Below are 20,310 nucleotides of genomic sequence, written 5' to 3'. Positions count from 1 at the left end.
GCAAAGCTATGTCGCTTGCTGCGGTATGCGGGGAAACGAAAAGCACCATAGTAGAACACAGATGAAGCTTCTAAGTTGATGTAATAGCCAGTAAGAGGTAGTACAAGCAAGTTTTATGTATCAATTATTGACTTTTTAGCTGGCTTTGGTGCCTTGGACATTAGCTAGGACTTTAAGATTCTGCATGAAAGGAGGACTAGTAGCCGCGTTGCATGGGAGAATGTGAAAAGTGTTCACATGTATTAAAAACCTGAGAATTCCGTCCGTTTTCGTCATTTGTTATCGAATCGTCTTAAAGCCAGGTCGTCATATTGGCCGCTCTTCTCTCTGAAACGGTTGTACTTCTCGTCTGCAAAGCTATGTCGCTTGCTGCGGTATGCGGGGAAACGAAAAGCACCATAGTAGAACACAGATGAAGCTTCTAAGTTGATGTAATAGCCAGTAAGAAGTAGTACAATTCAAGTTTTATGTATCGATTATTGACTTTTTAGCTGGCTTTGTGCCTTGGACATGAGCTTGGACCTTTAGATTCTGCATGAAAGGAGGACTAGCAGCCGAGTTGCATTGGAGAATGTGAAAAGTGTTCATATATAGTAAAAATCTGAGAATTCCGTCCGTTTTCGTCATTTGTTATCGAATCGACTTAAAGCCAGATCGTCACATTGGCCGCTCTTCTCTCTGAAACGGATGTACTTATCGTCTGCAAAGCTATGTCGGGTGCTGCGGTATGCGGAGACACTAAAAGCACCATAGTAGATCACAGATTAAGCTTCTATGAAGATTTAATTGCCAGTAAGGAGTAATACAATTCAAGTTTTAGGTATCGATTTCTGACTTTTTCTCTGGCTTTGGTGCCTTGGACATAAGCTAGGACCTTAAGATTCTGCATGAAAGGAGGACTAGCAGCCGCGTTGCAAGGGAGTATGTGAAAAGTGTTCATATGTAGTAAAAACCTGAAAAATCCGTCCGTTTTCGTCATTTGTTATCGAATCGACTTAAAGCCAGATCGTCACATTGGCCGCTCTTCTCTCTGAAACGGTTGTACTTATCGTCTGCAAAGCTATGTCGCGTGCTGCGGTATTCGGAGACACTAAAAGCACCATAGTAGAACACAGATGAAGCTTCTAAGTTGATGTAACAGCCAGTAAGAAGTAGTACAATTCAAGTTTTAGGTATCGATTACTGACTTTTTAGCTGGCTTTGGTGCTTTGGACATGAGCTAGGACCTTAAGATTCTGCATGAAAGGAGGACTAGCAGCCGAATTGCGTTTGATAATGTGAAAAGTGTTCATATGTAGTAAAATTATGAAGAAACCGTTCGTTTTCGTCATTTGCTATAGAATCGACTTGAAGCCAGATCGTCACATTGGCCGCTCTTCTCTCTGAAACGGTTGTACTTATCGTCTTCAAAGCTATGTCGCGTGCTGCGGTATGCGGAGACACTAAAAGCACCATAGTAGAACACAGATTAAGCTTCTAAGTTGATGTAATTGCCAGTAAGGTGTAATACAATTCAAGTTTTAGGTATCGATTACTGACTTTTTTGCTGGCTTTGGTGCCTTGGACATTAGCTAGGACCTTAAGATTCTGCATGATAGGAGGACTAGTATCCGCGTTGGACGGGAGAATGTCAAAAGTGTTCAGATGTAGTAAAAACCTCAGAATTCCGTCCGTTTTCGTTATTTGTTATCGAATCGACTTAAAGCCATATCGTCACATTGGCCGCTCTTCTCCTGAAACGGTTGTACTTATCGTCTGCAAAGCTGTGTCGCTTGCAAAGTTATGCGGAGACACTAAAATCACCATAGTAGAACACAGATGAAGCTTCGAAGTTGATGTAATAGCCAGTAAGAAATAGTACAATTCAAGTTTTAAGTATCGATTATTGACTTTTTAGCTGGCTTTGGTGCCTTGGACATGGGCTCGATATTAACATTCTGCATGAAAGGAGGACTAGCAGCCGAGTTGCACGGGAGAATGTGAAAAGTGTTCATATGTAGTAAAAACCTGAGAAATCCGTCCGTTTTCGTCATTTGTTATCGAATCGACCTAAAGCCAGGTCGTCACATTGGCCGCTCTTCTCTCTGAAACGGTTGTACTTATCGTCTGCAAAGCTATGTCGCGTTCTGCGGTATGTGGAGACACTAAAAGCACCATAGTATAACACAGATGAAGCTTCTAAGTTGATGTAACAGCCAGTAAGAAGTAATAAAATTCAAGTTTTAGGTATCGATTATTGACTTTTTAGCTGGCTTTGGTGCCTTGGACATGAGCTAGGACCTTAAGATTCTGCATGAAAGGAGGACTAGCAGCCGCGTTGCAAGGGAGTATGTGAAAAGTGTTCATATGTAGTAAAAACCTAAGAAATCCGTCCGTTTTCGTCATGTGGTATCGAATCGACTTAAAGCCAGATTGTCACATTGGCCGCTCTTCTCTCTGAAACGGTTGTACTTATCGTCTGCAAAGCTATGTCGCGTGCTGCGGTATTCGGAGACACTAAAAAGCACCATAGTAGAACACAGATGAAGCTTCTAAGTTGATGTACTAGCCAGTAAGAAGTAGTACAGTTCAGGTTTTAGGTATCGATTACTGACTTTTTAGCTGGCTTTGGTGCCTTGGACATAAGCTAGGACCTTAAGATTCTGCATGAAAGGAGGACTAGCAGCCGAGTTGCATGGAAGAATGTGAAAAGTGTTCATATGTAGTAAAAACCTGAGAATTCCGTCCGTTTTCGTCATTTGTTATCGAATCGACTTAAAGCCAGGTCGTCACATTGGACGCTCTTCTCTCTGAAACGGTTGTACTTATCGTCTGCAAAGCTATGTCGCATGCTGAGTTATGCGGAGACACTAAAATCACCATAGTAGAACACAGATGAAGCTTCTAAGTTGATGTAATAGCCAGTAGGAAGTAGTACAATTCAAGTTTTAGGTATCGATTATTGACTTTTTAGCTGGCTTTGGTGCCTTGGACATGAGCTGGATATTAAGATTCTGCATGAAAGGAGGACTAGCAGCCGCGTTGCAAGGGAGAATGTGAAAAGTGTTCATATGTAGTAAAAACCTGAGAAATCCGTCCGTTTTCGTAATTTGTTATCGAATCGACTTAAAGCCAAGTCGTCACATTGGCCGCTCTTCTCTCTGAAACGGATGTACTTATCGTGTGCAAAGCTATGTCGCGTGCTGCGGTATGCGGAGACACTAAAAGCACCATAGTAGAACACAGATGAAGCTTCTAAGTTGATGTAACAGCCAGTAAGAAGTAGTACAATTCAAGTTTTAGGTATCGATTACTGACTTTTTAGCTGGCTTTGGTGCTTTGGACATGAGCTAGGACCTTAAGATTCTGCATGAAAGGAGGACTAGCTGCCGAATTGCGTTTGAGAATGTGAAAAGTGTTCATATGTAGTAAAAACCTGAGAAGTCCGTTAGTTATCATCATTTGTTATCGAATCGACTTAGGGCCAGATCGTCACAGTGGCCGCTCTTCTCTCTGAAATGGTTGTACTTATCGTCTGCAAAGCTATGTCGCGGGTTGCGTCAGGCGGAGACACTAAAAGCACCTTAGTAGAACACAGATGAACCTTCTAAGTTGATGTAATAGCCAGTAAGAAGTAGTACAGTCCAAGTTTTAGGTATCGATTATTGACTTTTTAGCTGGCTTTTGTGCCTTGGACATGAGCTAGGACCTTAAGATTCTGCATGAAAGGAGGACTAGCAGCCGCGTTGCACGAGAGAATGTGAAAAGTGTTCATATGTAGTAAAAACCTGAGAAATCCGTCCGTTTTCGTCATTTGTTATCGAATCGACTTAAAGCCAGGTCGTCACATTGGCTGCTCGTCTCTCTGAAACGGTTGTACTTATCGTCTGCAAAGCTATGTCGCGTGCTGCGGTATTCGGAGACACTAAAAGCACCATAGTAGAACACAGATGAAGATTCTAAGTTGATGTAACAGCCAGAAAGAAGTAGTACAATTCAAGTTTAAGGTATCGATTATTGACTTTTTAGCTGGCTTTGGTGCTTTGGACATGAGCTAGGGCCTTACGATTCTGCATGAAAGGAGGACTAGCAGCCGAGTTGCAAGGGAGAATGTGAAAAGTGTTCATATGTAGTAAAAACCTGAGAAATCCGTTCGTTTTTGTCATTTGCTATCGCATCGACTTGAAGCCAGATCGTCACATTGGCCGCCCTTCTCTCTGAAACAGTTGTACTTATCGTCTGCAAAGCTATGTCGCGTGCTGCGGTATGAGGAGACACTAAAATCACCCTAGTAGAACACAGATGAAGCTTCTAAGTTGATGTAATAGCCAGTACGAAGTAGTAGAGTTCAAGTTTAAGGTATCGATTATTGACTTTTTAGCTGGCTTTGGTGCCTTCGACGTGAGCTAGGACCTTAAGATTGTGCATAAAAGGAGGAGTAGCAGCCGAGTTGCATGGGAGAATGTGAAAAGTGCTCATATGTAGTAAAAACCTGAGAAATCCGTAAGTTTTCGTCATTTGTTATCGAATCGACTAAAAGCCAGATCGACACATTGGCCGCTATTCTCTCTGAAACTGTTGTACTTATCGTCTGCAAAGCTATGTCGCGTGCTGCGGTATGTTTAGACACTAAAAGCACCATAGTAGAGCACAGATGAAGCTTCTAAGTTGATGTAATTGCCAGTAAGGAGTAATACAATTCAAGTTTTAGGTATCGATTATTGACTTTTTAGCTGGCTTTGGTGCTTTGGACATGAGCTAGGGCCTTAAGATTCTGCATGAAAGGAGGACTAGCAGCCGAGTTGCATGGGAGAATGTGAAAAGTGTTCATATGTAGTAAAAACCTGAGAAATCCGTCGATTTCGTCATTAGCTATCGAATCGACTTGAAGCCAGATCGTCACATCGGCCGCTCTTCTCTCTGTAACGGTTGTACTTATCGTCTGCAAAGCTATGTCGCATGCTGCGGTATGCAGAGACACTAAAAGGACCAAAGTAGAACACAGATGATGCTTCTAAGTTGAAGTAATAGCCAGTAAGAAGTAGTACAGTTCTAGTTTTAGGTATCATTTATTGCCTTTTTAGCTGGCTTTGGTGCCTTGGACATGAGCTAGGGCCTTAAGATTCTGCAGGAAAGGAGGACTAGCAGCCGAGTTGCATGGGAGAATGTGAAAAGTGCTCATATGTAGTAAAAACCTGAGAAATCCGTAAGTTTTCGTCATTTGTTATCGAATCGACTAAAAGCCAGATCGACACATTGGCCGCTCTTCTCTCTGAAACTGTTGTACTTATCGTCTGCAAAGCTATGACGCGTGCTGCGGTATGTGGAGACACTAAAGGCACCGTAGTAGAACACTGATGAAACTTCTAAGTTGATGTAATTGCCAGTAAGGAGTAATACAATTTAAGTTTTAGGTATCGATTACTGATTTTTTAACTGGCTTTGGTGCCTTGGACATTAGCTAGGACCTTAAGATTCTGCATGAAAGGAGGACTAAAAGCCGCGTTGCACGGGAGAATGTGAAAAGTGTTCATATGTAGTAAAAACCTGAGCATTCCGTCCGTTTTCGTCATTTGTTATCGAATCGACTTAAAGCCAGGTCGTCACATTGGCCGCACTTCTCTCTGAAACGGTTGTACTTATCGTCTGCAAAGCTATGTCGCGTGCTGCGGTATGCGGAGACACTAAAAGCACCATAGTAGAACACAGATGAAGCTTCTAAGTTGATGTAATAGTCAGTAAGAAGTAGTACAATTCAAGTATTAGGTATCTATTATTGACTTTTTAGCTGGCTTTGGTGCCTTGGACATGAGCTAGGCCCTTAAGATTCTGCATGAACGGAGGACTAGCAGCAGAGTTGCACGGGAGAATGTGAAAAGTGTTCATATGTAGTAAAAACCTGAGAAATCCGTCCGTTTTCGTCATTTGTTATCGAATCGACTTCGAGCCAGATCGTCACATTGGCCGCTCTTCTCTCTGAAACGGTTGTACTTATCGTCTGCAAAGCTATGTCGCGTGCTGCGGTATGCGGAGACACTAAAAGCACCATAGTAGAACACAGATGAAGCTTCTATGTTGATGTAATAGCCAGTAAGAAGTAGTACAAATCAAGTTTTAGATATCGATTATTGACTTTTTAGCTGGCTTTGGTGCCTTGGACATGAGCTAGTACCTTAAGATTCTGCATGAAAGGAGGACTCGCAGCCGAGTTGCACGGGAGAATCGGAAAAGTGTTCATATGTAGTAAAAACCTGAGAAATCCGTTCGTTTTCGTCATTTGCTATAGAATCGACTTGAAGCCAGATCGTCACATTGGCCGCTCTTCTCTCTGTAACGGTTGTACTTATCGTCTGCAAAGCTATGTCACGTGCTGTGGTATGCGGAGACACTAAAAGCACCATAGTAGAACACAGATGTAGCTTCTAAGTTGATGTAATAGCCAGTAAGAAGTAGTACAGTTCAAGTTTTAGGTATCGATTATTGACTTTTTAGCTGGCTTTGGTGCCTTGGACATGAGCTATTACCTTTAGATTCTGCATGAATGGAAGACTAGCAGCCGAGTTGCACGGGAGAATGTGTAAAGTGTTCATATGTAGTAAAAACCTGAGAAGTCCGTTAGTTTTCATTATTTGTTATCGAATCGACTTAGGGCCAAATCGTCACATTGGCCGCTCTTCTCTCTGAAATGGTTGTACTTATCGTCTGCAAAGCTATGTCGCGTGCTGCGGTATGTTTAGACACTAAAAGCACCATAGTAGAGCACAGATGAAGCTTCTAAGTTGATGTAATTGCCAGTAAGGAGTAATACAATTCAAGTTTTAGGTATCGATTATTGACTTTTTAGCTGGCTTTGGTGCTTTGGACATGAGCTAGGGCCTTAAGACTCTGCATGAAAGGAGGTCTAGCAGCCGAGTTGCATGGGAGAATGTGAAAAGTGTTCATATGTAGTAAAAACCTGAAAAATTCGTCCGTTTTCGTCTTTTGTTCTCGAATCCACTTAAAGCCTGATCGTCACATTGGCCCCTCTTCCCTATGACACGGTTGTACTTAATATTTGCAAAGCTATGTCGCGTGCTGCGGTATTAGGAGACACTAAAAGCACCATAGTAGAACATAGATGAACCTTCTAAGTTGATGTAATAGCCAGTAAGAAGTAGTACAATACAAGTTTTAGGTATCGATTATTGACTTTTTAGCTGGCTTTGGTGCCTTGGACATGAGCTAGGACCGTAAGACTCTGCATGAAAGGAGGTCTAGCAGCCGAGTTGCACGGCAGAATGTGAAAAGTGTTCATATGTTGTAAAAACCTAACAAATCCGTCCGTTTTCGTCATTTGTTATCGAATCGACTCAAAGCCAGATCGTCACATTGGCCGCTCTTCTCTCTGAAACGGTTGTACTTATCGTCTGCAAAGCTATGTCTCGTGTTGCGGTATGCGGAGACACTAAAAGCACCATAGTAGAACACAGATGAAGCTTTTAAGTTGATGTAATAGCCAGTAAGAAGTAGTACAATTCAAGTTTTAGGTATCGATTATTGACTTTTTAGCTGGCTTTGGTGCCTTGGACATGAGCTAGGACCTTAAGATTCTGCATGAAAGGAGGACTAGCAGCTGAGTTGCACGGGAGAATGTGAAAAGTGTTCATATGTAGTAAAAATCTGAGAAATCCGTAAGTTTTCGTCATTTGTTATCGAATCGACTTAAAGCCAGATCGTTACATTGGCCGCTCTTCTCTCTGAAACGGTTGTACTTATCGTCTGCAAAGCTATGTCGCGTGCTGCGGTATTCGGAGACACTAAAAGCACGATAGTAGGACACAGATGAAGCTTCTAAGTTGATGTAATAGCAAGTAAGAAGTAGTACAATTCACGTTTTAGATCGATTATTGATTTTTTAGCTGTGCTTTGGTGCCTTGGACCTGAGCTAGCAATTTAAGATTCTGCATGAAAGGAGGACTAGCAGCCTAGTTGGACGGGAGAATGTGAAAACTGTTCATATGTAGTAAAAACCTGAGAAATCCGTCGATTTCGTCATTAGCTATCGAATCGACTTGAAGCCAGATCGTCACATCGGCCGCTCTTCTCTCTGTAACGGTTGTACTTATCGTCTGCAAAGCTATGTCGCATGCTGCGGTATGCAGAGACACTAAAAGGACCAAAGTAGAACACAGATGATGCTTCTAAGTTGATGTAATAGCCAGTAAGAAGTAGTACAGTTCTAGTTTTAGGTATCATTTATTGCCTTTTTAGCTGGCTTTGGTGCCTTGGACATGAGCTAGGGCCTTAAGATTCTGCAGGAAAGGAGGACTAGCAGCCGAGTTGCATGGGAGAATGTGAAAAGTGCTCATATGTAGTAAAAACCTGAGAAATCCGTAAGTTTTCGTCATTTGTTATCGAATCGACTAAAAGCCAGATCGACACATTGGCCGCTCTTCTCTCTGAAACTGTTGTACTTATCGTCTGCAAAGCTATGACGCGTGCTGCGGTATGTGGAGACACTAAAGGCACCGTAGTAGAACACTGATGAAGCTTCTAAGTTGATGTAATTGCCAGTAAGGAGTAATACAATTCAAGTTTTAGGTATCGATTACTGATTTTTTAACTGGCTTTGGTGCCTTGGACATTAGCTAGGACCTTAAGATTCTGCATGAAAGGAGGACTAAAAGCCGCGTTGCACGGGAGAATGTGAAAAGTGTTCATATGTAGTAAAAACCTGAGCATTCCGTCCGTTTTCGTCATTTGTTATCGAATCCACTTAAAGCCAGGTCGTCACATTGGCCGCACTTCTCTCTGAAACGGTTGTACTTATTGTCTGCAAAGCTATGTCGCGTGCTGCGGTATGCGGAGACACTAAAAGCACCATAGTAGAACACAGATGAAGCTTCTAAGTTGATGTAATAGTCAGTAAGAAGTAGTACAATTCAAGTATTAGGTATCTATTATTGACTTTTTAGCTGGCTTTGGTGCCTTGGACATGAGCTAGGCCCTTAATATTCTGCATGAAAGGAGGAATAGCAGCCGAGTTGCACGGGAGAATGTGAAAAGTGTTCATATGTAGTAAAAACCTGAGAAATCCGTCCGTTTTCGTCATTTGTTATTGAATCGACTTCGAGCCAGATCGTCACATTGGCCGCTCTTCTCTCTGAAACGGTTGTACTTATCGTCTGCAAAGCTATGTCGCGTGCTGCGGTATGCGGAGACACTAAAAGCACCATAGTAGAATACAGATGAAGCTTCTATGTTGATGTAATAGCCAGTAAGAAGTAGTACAAATCAAGTTTTAGATATCGATTATTGACTTTTTAGCTGGCTTTGGTGCCTTGGACATGAGCTAGTACCTTAAGATTCTGCATGAAAGGAGGACTCGCAGCCGAGTTGCACGGGAGAATCGGAAAAGTGTTCATATGTAGTAAAAACCTGAGAAATCCGTTCGTTTTCGTCATTTGCTATAGAATCGACTTGAAGCCAGATCGTCACATTGGCCGCTCTTCTCTCTGTAACGGTTGTACTTATCGTCTGCAAAGCTATGTCACGTGCTGTGGTATGCGGAGACACTAAAAGCACCATAGTAGAACACAGATGTAGCTTCTAAGTTGATGTAATAGCCAGTAAGAAGTAGTACAGTTCAAGTTTTAGGTATCGATTATTGACTTTTTAGCTGGCTTTGGTGCCTTGGACATGAGCTATTACCTTTAGATTCTGCATGAATGGAAGACTAGCAGCCGAGTTGCACGGGAGAATGTGTAAAGTGTTCATATGTAGTAAAAACCTGAGAAGTCCGTTAGTTTTCATTATTTGTTATCGAATCGACTTAGGGCCAAATCGTCACATTGGCCGCTCTTCTCTCTGAAATGGTTGTACTTATCGTCTGCAAAGCTATGTCGCGTGCTGCGGTATGTTTAGACACTAAAAGCACCATAGTAGAGCACAGATGAAGCTTCTAAGTTGATGTAATTGCCAGTAAGGAGTAATACAATTCAAGTTTTAGGTATCGATTATTGACTTTTTAGCTGGCTTTGGTGCTTTGGACATGAGCTAGGGCCTTAAGACTCTGCATGAAAGGAGGTCTAGCAGCCGAGTTGCATGGGAGAATGTGAAAAGTGTTCATATGTAGTAAAAACCTGAAAAATTCGTCCGTTTTCGTCTTTTGTTCTCGAATCCACTTAAAGCCTGATCGTCACATTGGCCCCTCTTCCCTATGACACGGTTGTACTTAATATTTGCAAAGCTATGTCGCGTGCTGCGGTATTAGGAGACACTAAAAGCACCATAGTAGAACATAGATGAACCTTCTAAGTTGATGTAATAGCCAGTAAGAAGTAGTACAATACAAGTTTTAGGTATCGATTATTGACTTTTTAGCTGGCTTTGGTGCCTTGGACATGAGCTAGGACCTTAAGATTCTGCATGAAAGGAGGACTAGCAGCTGAGTTGCACGGGAGAATGTGAAAAGTGTTCACATGTAGTAAAAATCTGAGAAATCCGTAAGTTTTCGTCATTTGTTATCGAATCGACTTAAAGCCAGATCGTTACATTGGCCGCTCTTCTCTCTGAAACGGTTGTACTTATCGTCTGCAAAGCTATGTCGCGTGCTGCGGTATTCGGAGACACTAAAAGCACGATAGTAGGACACAGATGAAGCTTCTAAGTTGATGTAATAGCAAGTAAGAAGTAGTACAATTCACGTTTTAGATCGATTATTGATTTTTTAGCTGTGCTTTGGTGCCTTGGACCTGAGCTAGCACCTTAAGATTCTGCATGAAAGGAGGACTAGCAGCCTAGTTGGACGGGAGAATGTGAAAACTGTTCATATGTAGTAAAAACCTGAGAAATCCGTCCGTTTTCGTCATTTGTTATCGAATCGACTTAAAGCCACATCGTCACATTGGCCGCTCTTCTCTCTGAAACGGTTGTACTTATCGTCCGCAAAGCTATGTCGCGTGCTGCGGTATTCGGAGCCACTAAAAGCACCATAGTAGAACACAGATGAAACATCTAAGTTGATGTAATAGCCAGTAAGAAGTAGTACAATTCAAGTTTTAGGTATCGATTATTGACTTTTTAGCTGGCTTTGGTGCCTTGGACATGAGCTAGGACCTTAAGATTCTGCATGAAAGGAGGACTAGCAGCCTAGTTGGACGGGAGAATGTGAAAACTGTTCATATGTAGTAAAAACCTGAGAAATCCGTCCGTTTTCGTCATTTGTTATCGAATCGACTTAAAGCCACATCGTCACATTGGACGCTCTTCTCTCTGAAACGGTTGTCCTTATCGTCTGCAAAGATATGTCGCGTGTTGCGGTATGCGGAGACACTAAAAGCACCATAGTACGACACAGATGAAGCCTCTAAGTTGATGTAATAGCAAGTAAGAAGTAGTCAATTCACGTTTTAGATCGATTTTTGATTTTTTAGCTGGCATTGGTGCCTTGGACATGAGCTAGGACCTTAAGATTCTGCAGGAAAGGAGGACTAGCAGCCGAGTTGCACGGGAGAATGTGAAAAGTGTTCATATGTAGTAAAAACCTGAGAAATCCGTCCGTTTTCGTCATTTGTTATCGAATCGACTTAAAGCCAGATCGTCACATTGGCCGCTCTTCTCCCTGAAACGTTTGTACTTATCGTCTGCTAAGCTATGTCGCGTGCTGCGCTATGCGGAGACACTAAAAGCACCATAGTAGAACACAGATGAAACTTCTAAGTTGATGTAATAGCCAGTAAGAAGTAGTACAATTCAAGTTTTAGGTATCGATTATTGACTTTTTAGCTGGCTTTGGTGCCTTGGACATGAACTAGGACCTTAAGATTCTGCATGAAAGGAGGACTAGCAGCCTAGTTGGACGGGAGAATGTGAAAAGTGTTCATATGTAGTAAAAACCTGAGAAATCCGTAAGTTTTCGTCATTTGTTATCGCATCGACTTAAAGCCAGATCGTTACATTGGCCGCTCTTCTCTCTGAAACGGTTGTACTTATCGTCTACAAAGCTATGTCGTGTGCTGCTTTATTCGGAGACACTAAAAGCACCATAGTACGACACAGATGAAGCCTCTAAGTTGATGTAATAGCAAGTAAGAAGTAGTCAATTCACGTTTTAGATCGATTTTTGATTTTTTAGCTGGCATTGGTGCCTTGGACATGAGCTAGGACCTTAAGATTCTGCAGGAAAGGAGGACTAGCAGCCGAGTTGCACGGGAGAATGTGAAAAGTGTTCATATGTAGTAAAAACCTGAGAAATCCGTCCGTTTTCGTCATTTGTTATCGAATCGACTTAAAGCCAGATCGTCACATTGGCCGCTCTTCTCCCTGAAACGTTTGTACTTATCGTCTGCTAAGCTATGTCGCGTGCTGCGCTATGCGGAGACACTAAAAGCACCATAGTAGAACACAGATGAAACTTCTAAGTTGATGTAATAGCCAGTAAGAAGTAGTACAATTCAAGTTTTAGGTATCGATTATTGACTTTTAGCTGGCTTTGGTGCCTTGGACATGAACTAGGACCTTAAGATTCTGCATGAAAGGAGGACTAGCAGCCGAGTTGCACGGGAGAATGTGAAAAGTGTTCATATGTAGTAAAAACCTGAGAAATCCGTCCGTTTTCGTCATTTGTTATCGAATCGACTTAAAGCCAGATCGCAGCATTGGCCGCTCTTCTGTCTGGAAAGTTTGTACTTATCGTCTGTTAAGCTATGTCGCGTGTTGCGGTATCCGGAGACACTAAAAGCACCGTAGTAGAAGACAGATGAAGCTTCTAAGTTGATGTAATAGCCAGTAAGAAGTAGTACAATTCAAGTTCTAGGTATCGATTATTGACTTTTTAGCAGGCTTTGGTACTTTGGACATGGGCTAGGACCTTAAGATTGTGCATGAAGGGAGGACTAGCAGCCAAGTTGCATGGGAGAATGTGAAAAGCGTACATATGTAGTAAAAACCTGAGAAATCCGTCAGTTTTTCGTCATTTGTTATCGAATCGACTTATAGCCAGATCGTCACATTGGCCGCTCTTCTCTCTGAAACGGTTGTACTTATCGTCTGCAAAGCTATGTCGCGTGCTGCGGTATTCGGAGACACTAAAAGCACCATAGTAGAACACAGATGAAGCTTCTAAGTTGATGTAACAGCCAGTAAGAGGTAGTACAATTCAAGTTTTAGGTATCGATTATTGATTTTTTAACTGGCTTTGGTGCCTTGGACATGAGCTAGAACCTTAAGATTCTGCATGAAAGGAGGAATAGCAGCGGAGTTGCACGGGAGAATGTGAAAAGTGTTCATATGTAGTAAAAACCTGAGAAATCCGTCCGTTTGCGTCATTTGTTATCGAATCGACATAAAGCCAGATCGCCGCATTGGCCGCTCTTCTGTCTGAAACGGTTGTACTTATCGTCTGCTAAGCTATGTCGAATGTTGCGGTATCCGGAGACACTAAAAGCATAATAGTAATACACCGATGAACCTTATAAGTTGATGTAATAGCCAGTAAGAAGTAGTACAATACAAGTTTTAGGTATCGATTATTGACTTTTTAGCTGGCTTTGGTGCCTTGGACATGAGCTAGGACCTTAAGATTCTGCATGAAAGGAGGACTAGCAGCCGAGTTGCATGGGAGAATGTGAAAAGTGTTCATATGTAGTAAAAACCTGAGAAATCCGTCCGTTTTCGTCATTTGTTAACAAATCGACTCAAAGCCAGATCGTCACATTGCCCGCTATTCTCTCTGAAACGGTTGTCCTTATCGTCTGCAAAGATATGTCGCGTGTTGCGGTATGCGGAGACACTAAAAGCACCATAGTAGAACACAGATGAAGCTTTTAAGTTGATGTAATAGCCAGTAAGAAGTAGTACAACTCAAGTTTTAGGTATCGATTATTGACTTTTTAGCTGGCTTTGGTGCCTTGGACATGAGCTAGGACCTTACGATTCTGCATGAAAGGAGAACTAGCAGCCGAGTTGCACGGGAGAATGTGAAAAGTGTTCATATGTAGTAAAAACCTGAGAAATCCGTTCGATTTCGTCATTAGCTCTCGAATCGACTTGAAGCCAGATCGTCACATTGGCCGCTCTTCTCTCTGAAACGGTTGTCCTTATCGTCTGCAAAACTATGTCGCGTGCTGCGGTATGCGGAGACACTAAAAGCACCATAGTAGAACACACATGAAACTTCTAAGTTGATGTAATAGCCAGTAAGAAGTAGTACAATTCAAGTTTTAGGTATAGTTTATTGACTTTTTAACTGGCTTTGGTGCCTTGGACATGAGCTAGGACCTTAAGATTCTGCATGAAAGATGGAATAGCAGCCGAGATGCACGGGAGAATGTGAAAAGTGTTCATATGTAGTAAAAACCTGAGAAATCCGTCCGTTTTCGTCATTTGTTAACAAATCGACTCAAAGCCAGATCGTCACATTGCCCGCTATTCTCTCTGAAACGGTTGTCCTTATCGTCTGCAAAGATATGTCGCGTGTTGCGGTATGCGGAGACACTAAAAGCACCATAGAAGAACACAGATGAAGCTTTTAAGTTGATGTAATAGCCAGTAAGAAGTAGTACAATTCAAGTTTTAGGTATCGATTATTGACTTTTTAGCTGGCTTTGGTGCCTTGGACATGAGCTAGGACCTTACGATTCTGCATGAAAGGAGAACTAGCAGCCGAGTTGCACGGGAGAATGTGAAAAGTGTTCATATGTAGTAAAAACCTGAGAAATGCGTTCGATTTCGTCATTAGCTATCGAATCGACTTGAAGCCAGATCGTCACATTGGCCGCTCTTCTCTCTGTAACGGTTGTACTTATCGTCCGCAAAGCTATGTCGCGTGCTGCGGTATGCAGAGACATTAAAAGCACCATAGTAGACCACAGATGAAGCTTCTAAGCTGATGTAATAGCCAGTAAGAAGTAGTGCAATTCAAGTTTTAGGTATCGATTATTGACTTTTTAGCTGGCTTTGGTGCCTTGGACATGAGCTAGGACCTTAAGATTCTGCATGAAAGGAGGAATAGCAGCCGAGTTGCATGGGAGAATGTGAAAAGTGTTCATATGTAGTAAAAACCTGAGAAATCCGTCCGTTTTCGTCATTTGTTATCGAATCGACTTAAAGCCAGATCGTCACAATGGCCGTTTTTCTCTTTAAAACTATTGTACTTATCGTCTGCAAAGCTATGTCGCGTGCTGCGTTATGCGGAGACACTAAAGGCACCATAGTAGAACACAGATGAAGCTTCTAAGTTGATGTAACAGCCAGTAGGAAGTAGTACAAATCAAGTTTTAGGTATCGATTATTGACTTTTTAGCTGGCTTTGGTGCTTTGGACATGAGCTAGGGCCTTAAGATTCTGCATGAAAGGAGGACTAGCAGCCGACTTGCATGGGAGAATGTGAAAAGTGTTCATATGTAGTAAAAACCTGAGAAATCCGTCCGTTTTCGTCATTTGTTATCGAATCGACTTAAAGCCAGATCGTTACATTGGTCGCTCTTTTCTCTGAAACGGTTGTACTTATCGTCTGCAAAGCTATGTCGCGTGCTGCGGTATGCGGAGACACTAAAAGCACCATAGTAGAACACACATGAAACTTCAAAGTTGATGTAATAGCCAGTAAGAAGTAGTACAATTCAAGTTTTAGGTATAGATTATTGACTTTTTAGCTGGCTTTGGTGCCTTGGACATGAGCTAGGTCCTTAAGATTCTCCATGAAAGGAGGACTAGCAGCCGAGTTGCACGGGAGAATGTGAAAAGTGTTCATATGTAGTAAAAACCAGAGAACTCCGTCCGTTTTCGTCATTTGTTATCGAATCAACTCAAAGCCAGATCGACACATTGGCCGCTCTTCTCTCTGAAACGGTTGTACTTATCGTCTGCAAAGCTATGTCTCGTGTTGCGGTATGCGGAGACACTAAAAGCACTATAGTAGAACACAGTTGAAGCTTTTAAGTTGATGTAATATCCAGTAAGAAGTAGTACAATTCAAGTTTTAGTTATCGATTATTGACTTTTTAACTGGCTTTGGTGCCTTGGACATGAGCTAGGACCTTAAGATTCTGCATGAAAGATGGAATAGCATCCGAGATGCACGGGAGAATGTGAAAAGTGTTCATATGTAGTAAAAACCTGAGAAATCCGTAAGTTTTCGTAATTTGTTATAGAATCGACTTAAAGCCAGATCGTTACATTGGTCGCTCTTCTCTCTGAAACGGTTGTACTTATCGTCTGCTAAGCGATGTCGCGTGCTGCGGTATTCGGAGACACTAAAAGCACCATAGAAGGACACAGATGAAGCTTCTAAGTTGATGTAATAGCAAGTAAGAAGTAGTACAATTCAAGTTTTAGGTATCGATTATTGACTTTTTAGCTGGCTTTGGTGCCTTGGACATGAGTTAGGACCTTAAGATTCTGCATGAAAGGAGGACTAGCAGCCGAGTTGCACGGGAGAATGTGAAAAGTGTTCATATGTAGTAAAAACCTGAGAAATCCGTCCGTTTTCGTCTTTTGTTATCGAATCGACTTAAAGCCAGATCGTCACATTGGCCGCTCTTCTCTCTGTAACGGTCGTACTTATCGTCTGCAAAGCTATGTCGCGTGCTGCGGTATGTTGAGACACTAAAAGCACCATAGTAGAACACAGATGAAGCTTCTAAGTTGATGTAATAGCCAGTAAGAAGTAGTACAATTAAAGTTTTAGGTATCGATTATTGACTTTTTAGCTGGCTTTGGTGCCTTGGACATGAGCTACGACCGTAAGATTCTGCACGTAAGAAGGTCTAGCAGCCGAGTTGCATGGGAGAATGTGAAAAGTGTTCATATGTAGTAAAAACCTGAGAAATCCGTCCGTTTTCGTCTTTTGTTATCGAATCGACTTAAAGCCAGATCGTCACATTGGCCGCTCTTCTCTCTGAAACGGTCGTACTTATCGTCTGCAAACCTATGTCGCGTGCTGCGGTATGTTGAGACACTAAAAGCACCATAGTAGAACACAGATGAAGCTTCTAAGTTGATGTAACAGCCAGTGGGAAGTAGTACAATTCAAGTTTTAGGTATAGATTATTGACTTTTTAGCTGGCTTTGGTGCCTTGGACAGGAGCTAGGACCTTAAGATTCTGCTTGAAAGGAGGAATAGCAGCCGAGTTGCACGGGAGAATGTGAAAAGTGTTCATATGTAGTAAAAACCTGAGAAATCCGTCCGTTTTCGTCATTTGTTATCGAATCAACTCAAAGCCAGATCGTCACATTGGCCGCTTTTCTCTCTGAAACGGTTGTACATAATGTCTGCAAAGCTATGTCGCGTGCAGTGGTATCAGGAGACACTAAAAGCACCATAGTGGAACACAGATGAACCTTCTAAGTTGATGTAATAGCCAGTAAGAAATAGTACAATTCAAGTTTTAGGTATCGATTATTGATTTTTTAGCTGGCTTTGGTGCCTTGGACATGAGCTAGGACCTTAAGATTCTGCATGAAAGGAGGACTAGCAGTCGAGTTGCACGGGAGAATGTGAAAAGTGTTCATATGTAGTAAGAACCTGAGAAATCCGTCCGTTTTCGTCATTTGTTATCGAATCGACTTAAAGACTGATCGTCACATTGGCCGCTCTTCTCCCTGAAACGGTTGTACTCATCGTCTGCAAAGCTATGTCGCGTGCTGCGGTATGCGGAGACACTAAAAGCACCATAGTAGAACACTGATGAAACTTCTAAGTTGATGTAATAGCCAGTAAGAAGTACTACAATTCAAGTTTTAGGTATCGATTATTGACTTTTTAGCTGGCTTTGGTGTCTTGGACATGAGCTAGGACCTTAAGATTCTGCATAAAAGGAGGACTAGTAGCCGAGTTGCACAGAAGAATGTGAAAAGTGTTCATATGTAGTAAAAACCTGAGAAATCCGTCCGTTTTCGTCATTTGTTATCGAATCGACTTAAAGCCAGATCGCCGCATTGGTCGCTCTTCTGTCTGAAACGGTTGTACTTATCGTCTGCAAAGATATGTCTCGTGTTGCGGTATGCAGAGACACTAAAAGCACCATAGTAGAACACAGATGAAGCTTTTAAGTTGATGTAATAGCCAGTAAGAAGTAGTACAATTCAAGATTTAGGTATCGATTATTGACTTTTTAACTGGCTTTGGTGCCTTGGACATGAGCTAGGACCTTAAGATACTGCATGAAAGGAAGAATAGCAGCGGAGTTGCACGGGAGAATGTGAAAAGTGTTCATATGTAGTAAAAACCTGAGAAATCTGAGGGTTTTCGTCATTTGTTATCGAATCGACTTAAAGACAGATCTTTACATTGGCCGCTCTTCTCTCTGAAACGTTTGTACTTATCGTCTGCAAAGCTATGTCGCGTGCTGCGGTATTCGGAGACACTAAAAGCACCATAGTAGGACATAGATGAAGCTTCTAAGTTGATGTAATAGCAAGTAAGAAGTAGTACTATTCAAGTTTTAGGTATCGATTGTTGATTTTTTAGCTGGCTTTGGTGCCTTGGACATGAGCTAGGACCTTAAGATTCTGCATGAGAGGAGGACTAGCAGCCAAGTTGCACGGGAGAATTTGAAATGTGTTCATATGTAGTAAAAACCTGAGAAAACTTTCCGTTTTCGTCATTTGTTATCGAATCGACTTAAAGCCAGATCGTCACATTGGCCGCTCTTCTCCCTGAAACGGTTGTACTTATCGTCTGCAAAGCTATGTTGCGTGCTGCTGTATGCGGAGACACTAAAAGCACCATAGTAGAACACAGATGAAACTTCTAAGTTGATGTAATAGCCAGTAAGAAGTAGTACAGTTCAAGTTTTAGGTATCGATTATTGACTTATTATCTGGCTTTGGTGCCTTGGACATGAGCTAGGACCTTAAGATTCTGCATGAAAAGAGGACTAGCAGCCGCGTTGCGCTGGAGAATGTGAAAAGTGTTCATATGTAGTAAAAACCTGAGAAATCCGTCCGTTTTCGTCATTTGTTATCGAATCGACTTAAAGCCAGGTCGTCACATTGGCCGCTCGTCTCTCTGAAACGGTTGTACTTATCGTCTGCAAAGCTATGTCGCGTGCTGCGGTATGCGGAGACACTAAAAGCACCATAGTAGAACACAGATGAAGCTTCTAAGTTGATGTAACAGCCAGTAGGAAGTAGTACAATTCAAGTTTTAGGTATCGATTATTGACTTTTTAGCTGGCTTTGGTGCTTTGGACATGAGCTGGGGCCTTAAGATTCTGCATTAAAGGAGGACTAGCGGCCGAGTTGCATGGGAGAATGTGAAAAGTGTTCATATGTAGTAAAAACCTGAGAAATCCGTTCGATTTCGTCATTAGCTCTCGAATCGACTTGAAGCCAGATCGTCACATTGGCCGCTCTTCTCTCTGAAACGGTTGTCCTTATCGTCTGCAAAGCTATGTCGCGTGCTGCGGTATGCGGAGACACTAAAAGCACCATAGTAGAACACACATGAAACTTCAAAGTTGATGTAATAGCCAGTAAGAAGTAGTACAATTCAAGTTTTAGGTATACATTATTGACATTTTAGCTGGCTTTGGTGCCTTGGACATGAGCTAGGACCTTAAGATTCTGCATGAGAGGAGGACTAGCAGCCGAGTTGCACGGGAGAATGTGAAAAGTGTTCATATGTAGTAAAAACCTGAGAAATCCGTCCGTTTTCGTCATTTGTTATCGAATTAACTCAAAGCCAGATCGTCACATTGGCCGCTCTTCTCTCTGAAACGGTTGTACTTATCGTCTGCAAAGCTATGTCTCGTGCTGCGGTATGCGGAGACACTAAAAGCACCATAGTAGAACACAGATGAAGCTTTTAAGTTGATGTAATAGCCAGTAAGAAGTAGTGCAATTCAAGTTTTGGTATCGATTATTGACTTTTTAACTGGCTTTGGTGCCTTGGACATGAGCTAGGACCTTAAGATTCTGCATGAAAGGAGGAATAGCAGCCGAGTTGCACGGGAGAATGTGAAAAGTGTTCATATGTAGTAAAAACCTGAGAAATCCGTAAGTTTTCGTCATTTGTTATCGAATCGACTTAAAGCCAGATCGTTACATTGGTCGCTCTTTTCTCTGAAACGGTTGTACTTATCGTCTGCAAAGCTATGTCGCGTGCTGCGGTATTCGGAGACACTAAAAGCACCATAGAAGGAAACAGATGAAGCTTCTAAGTTGATGTAATAGCAAGTAAGAAGTAGTACAATTCAAGTTTTAGCTATCGATTATTGACTTTTTAGCTGGCTTTGGTGCCTTGGACATGAGCTAGGACCTTAAGATTCTGCATGAAAGGAGGACTAGCAGCCGAGTTGCACGGGAGAATGTGAAAAGTGTTCATATGTAGTAAAAACCTGAGAAATA

Source organism: Schistocerca gregaria, unplaced genomic scaffold (genome assembly GCF_023897955.1).
Source record: "Schistocerca gregaria isolate iqSchGreg1 unplaced genomic scaffold, iqSchGreg1.2 ptg000800l, whole genome shotgun sequence".
NCBI lineage: Eukaryota > Metazoa > Arthropoda > Insecta > Orthoptera > Acrididae > Schistocerca > Schistocerca gregaria.
Note: the sequence above shows the minus strand (reverse complement) of the source record.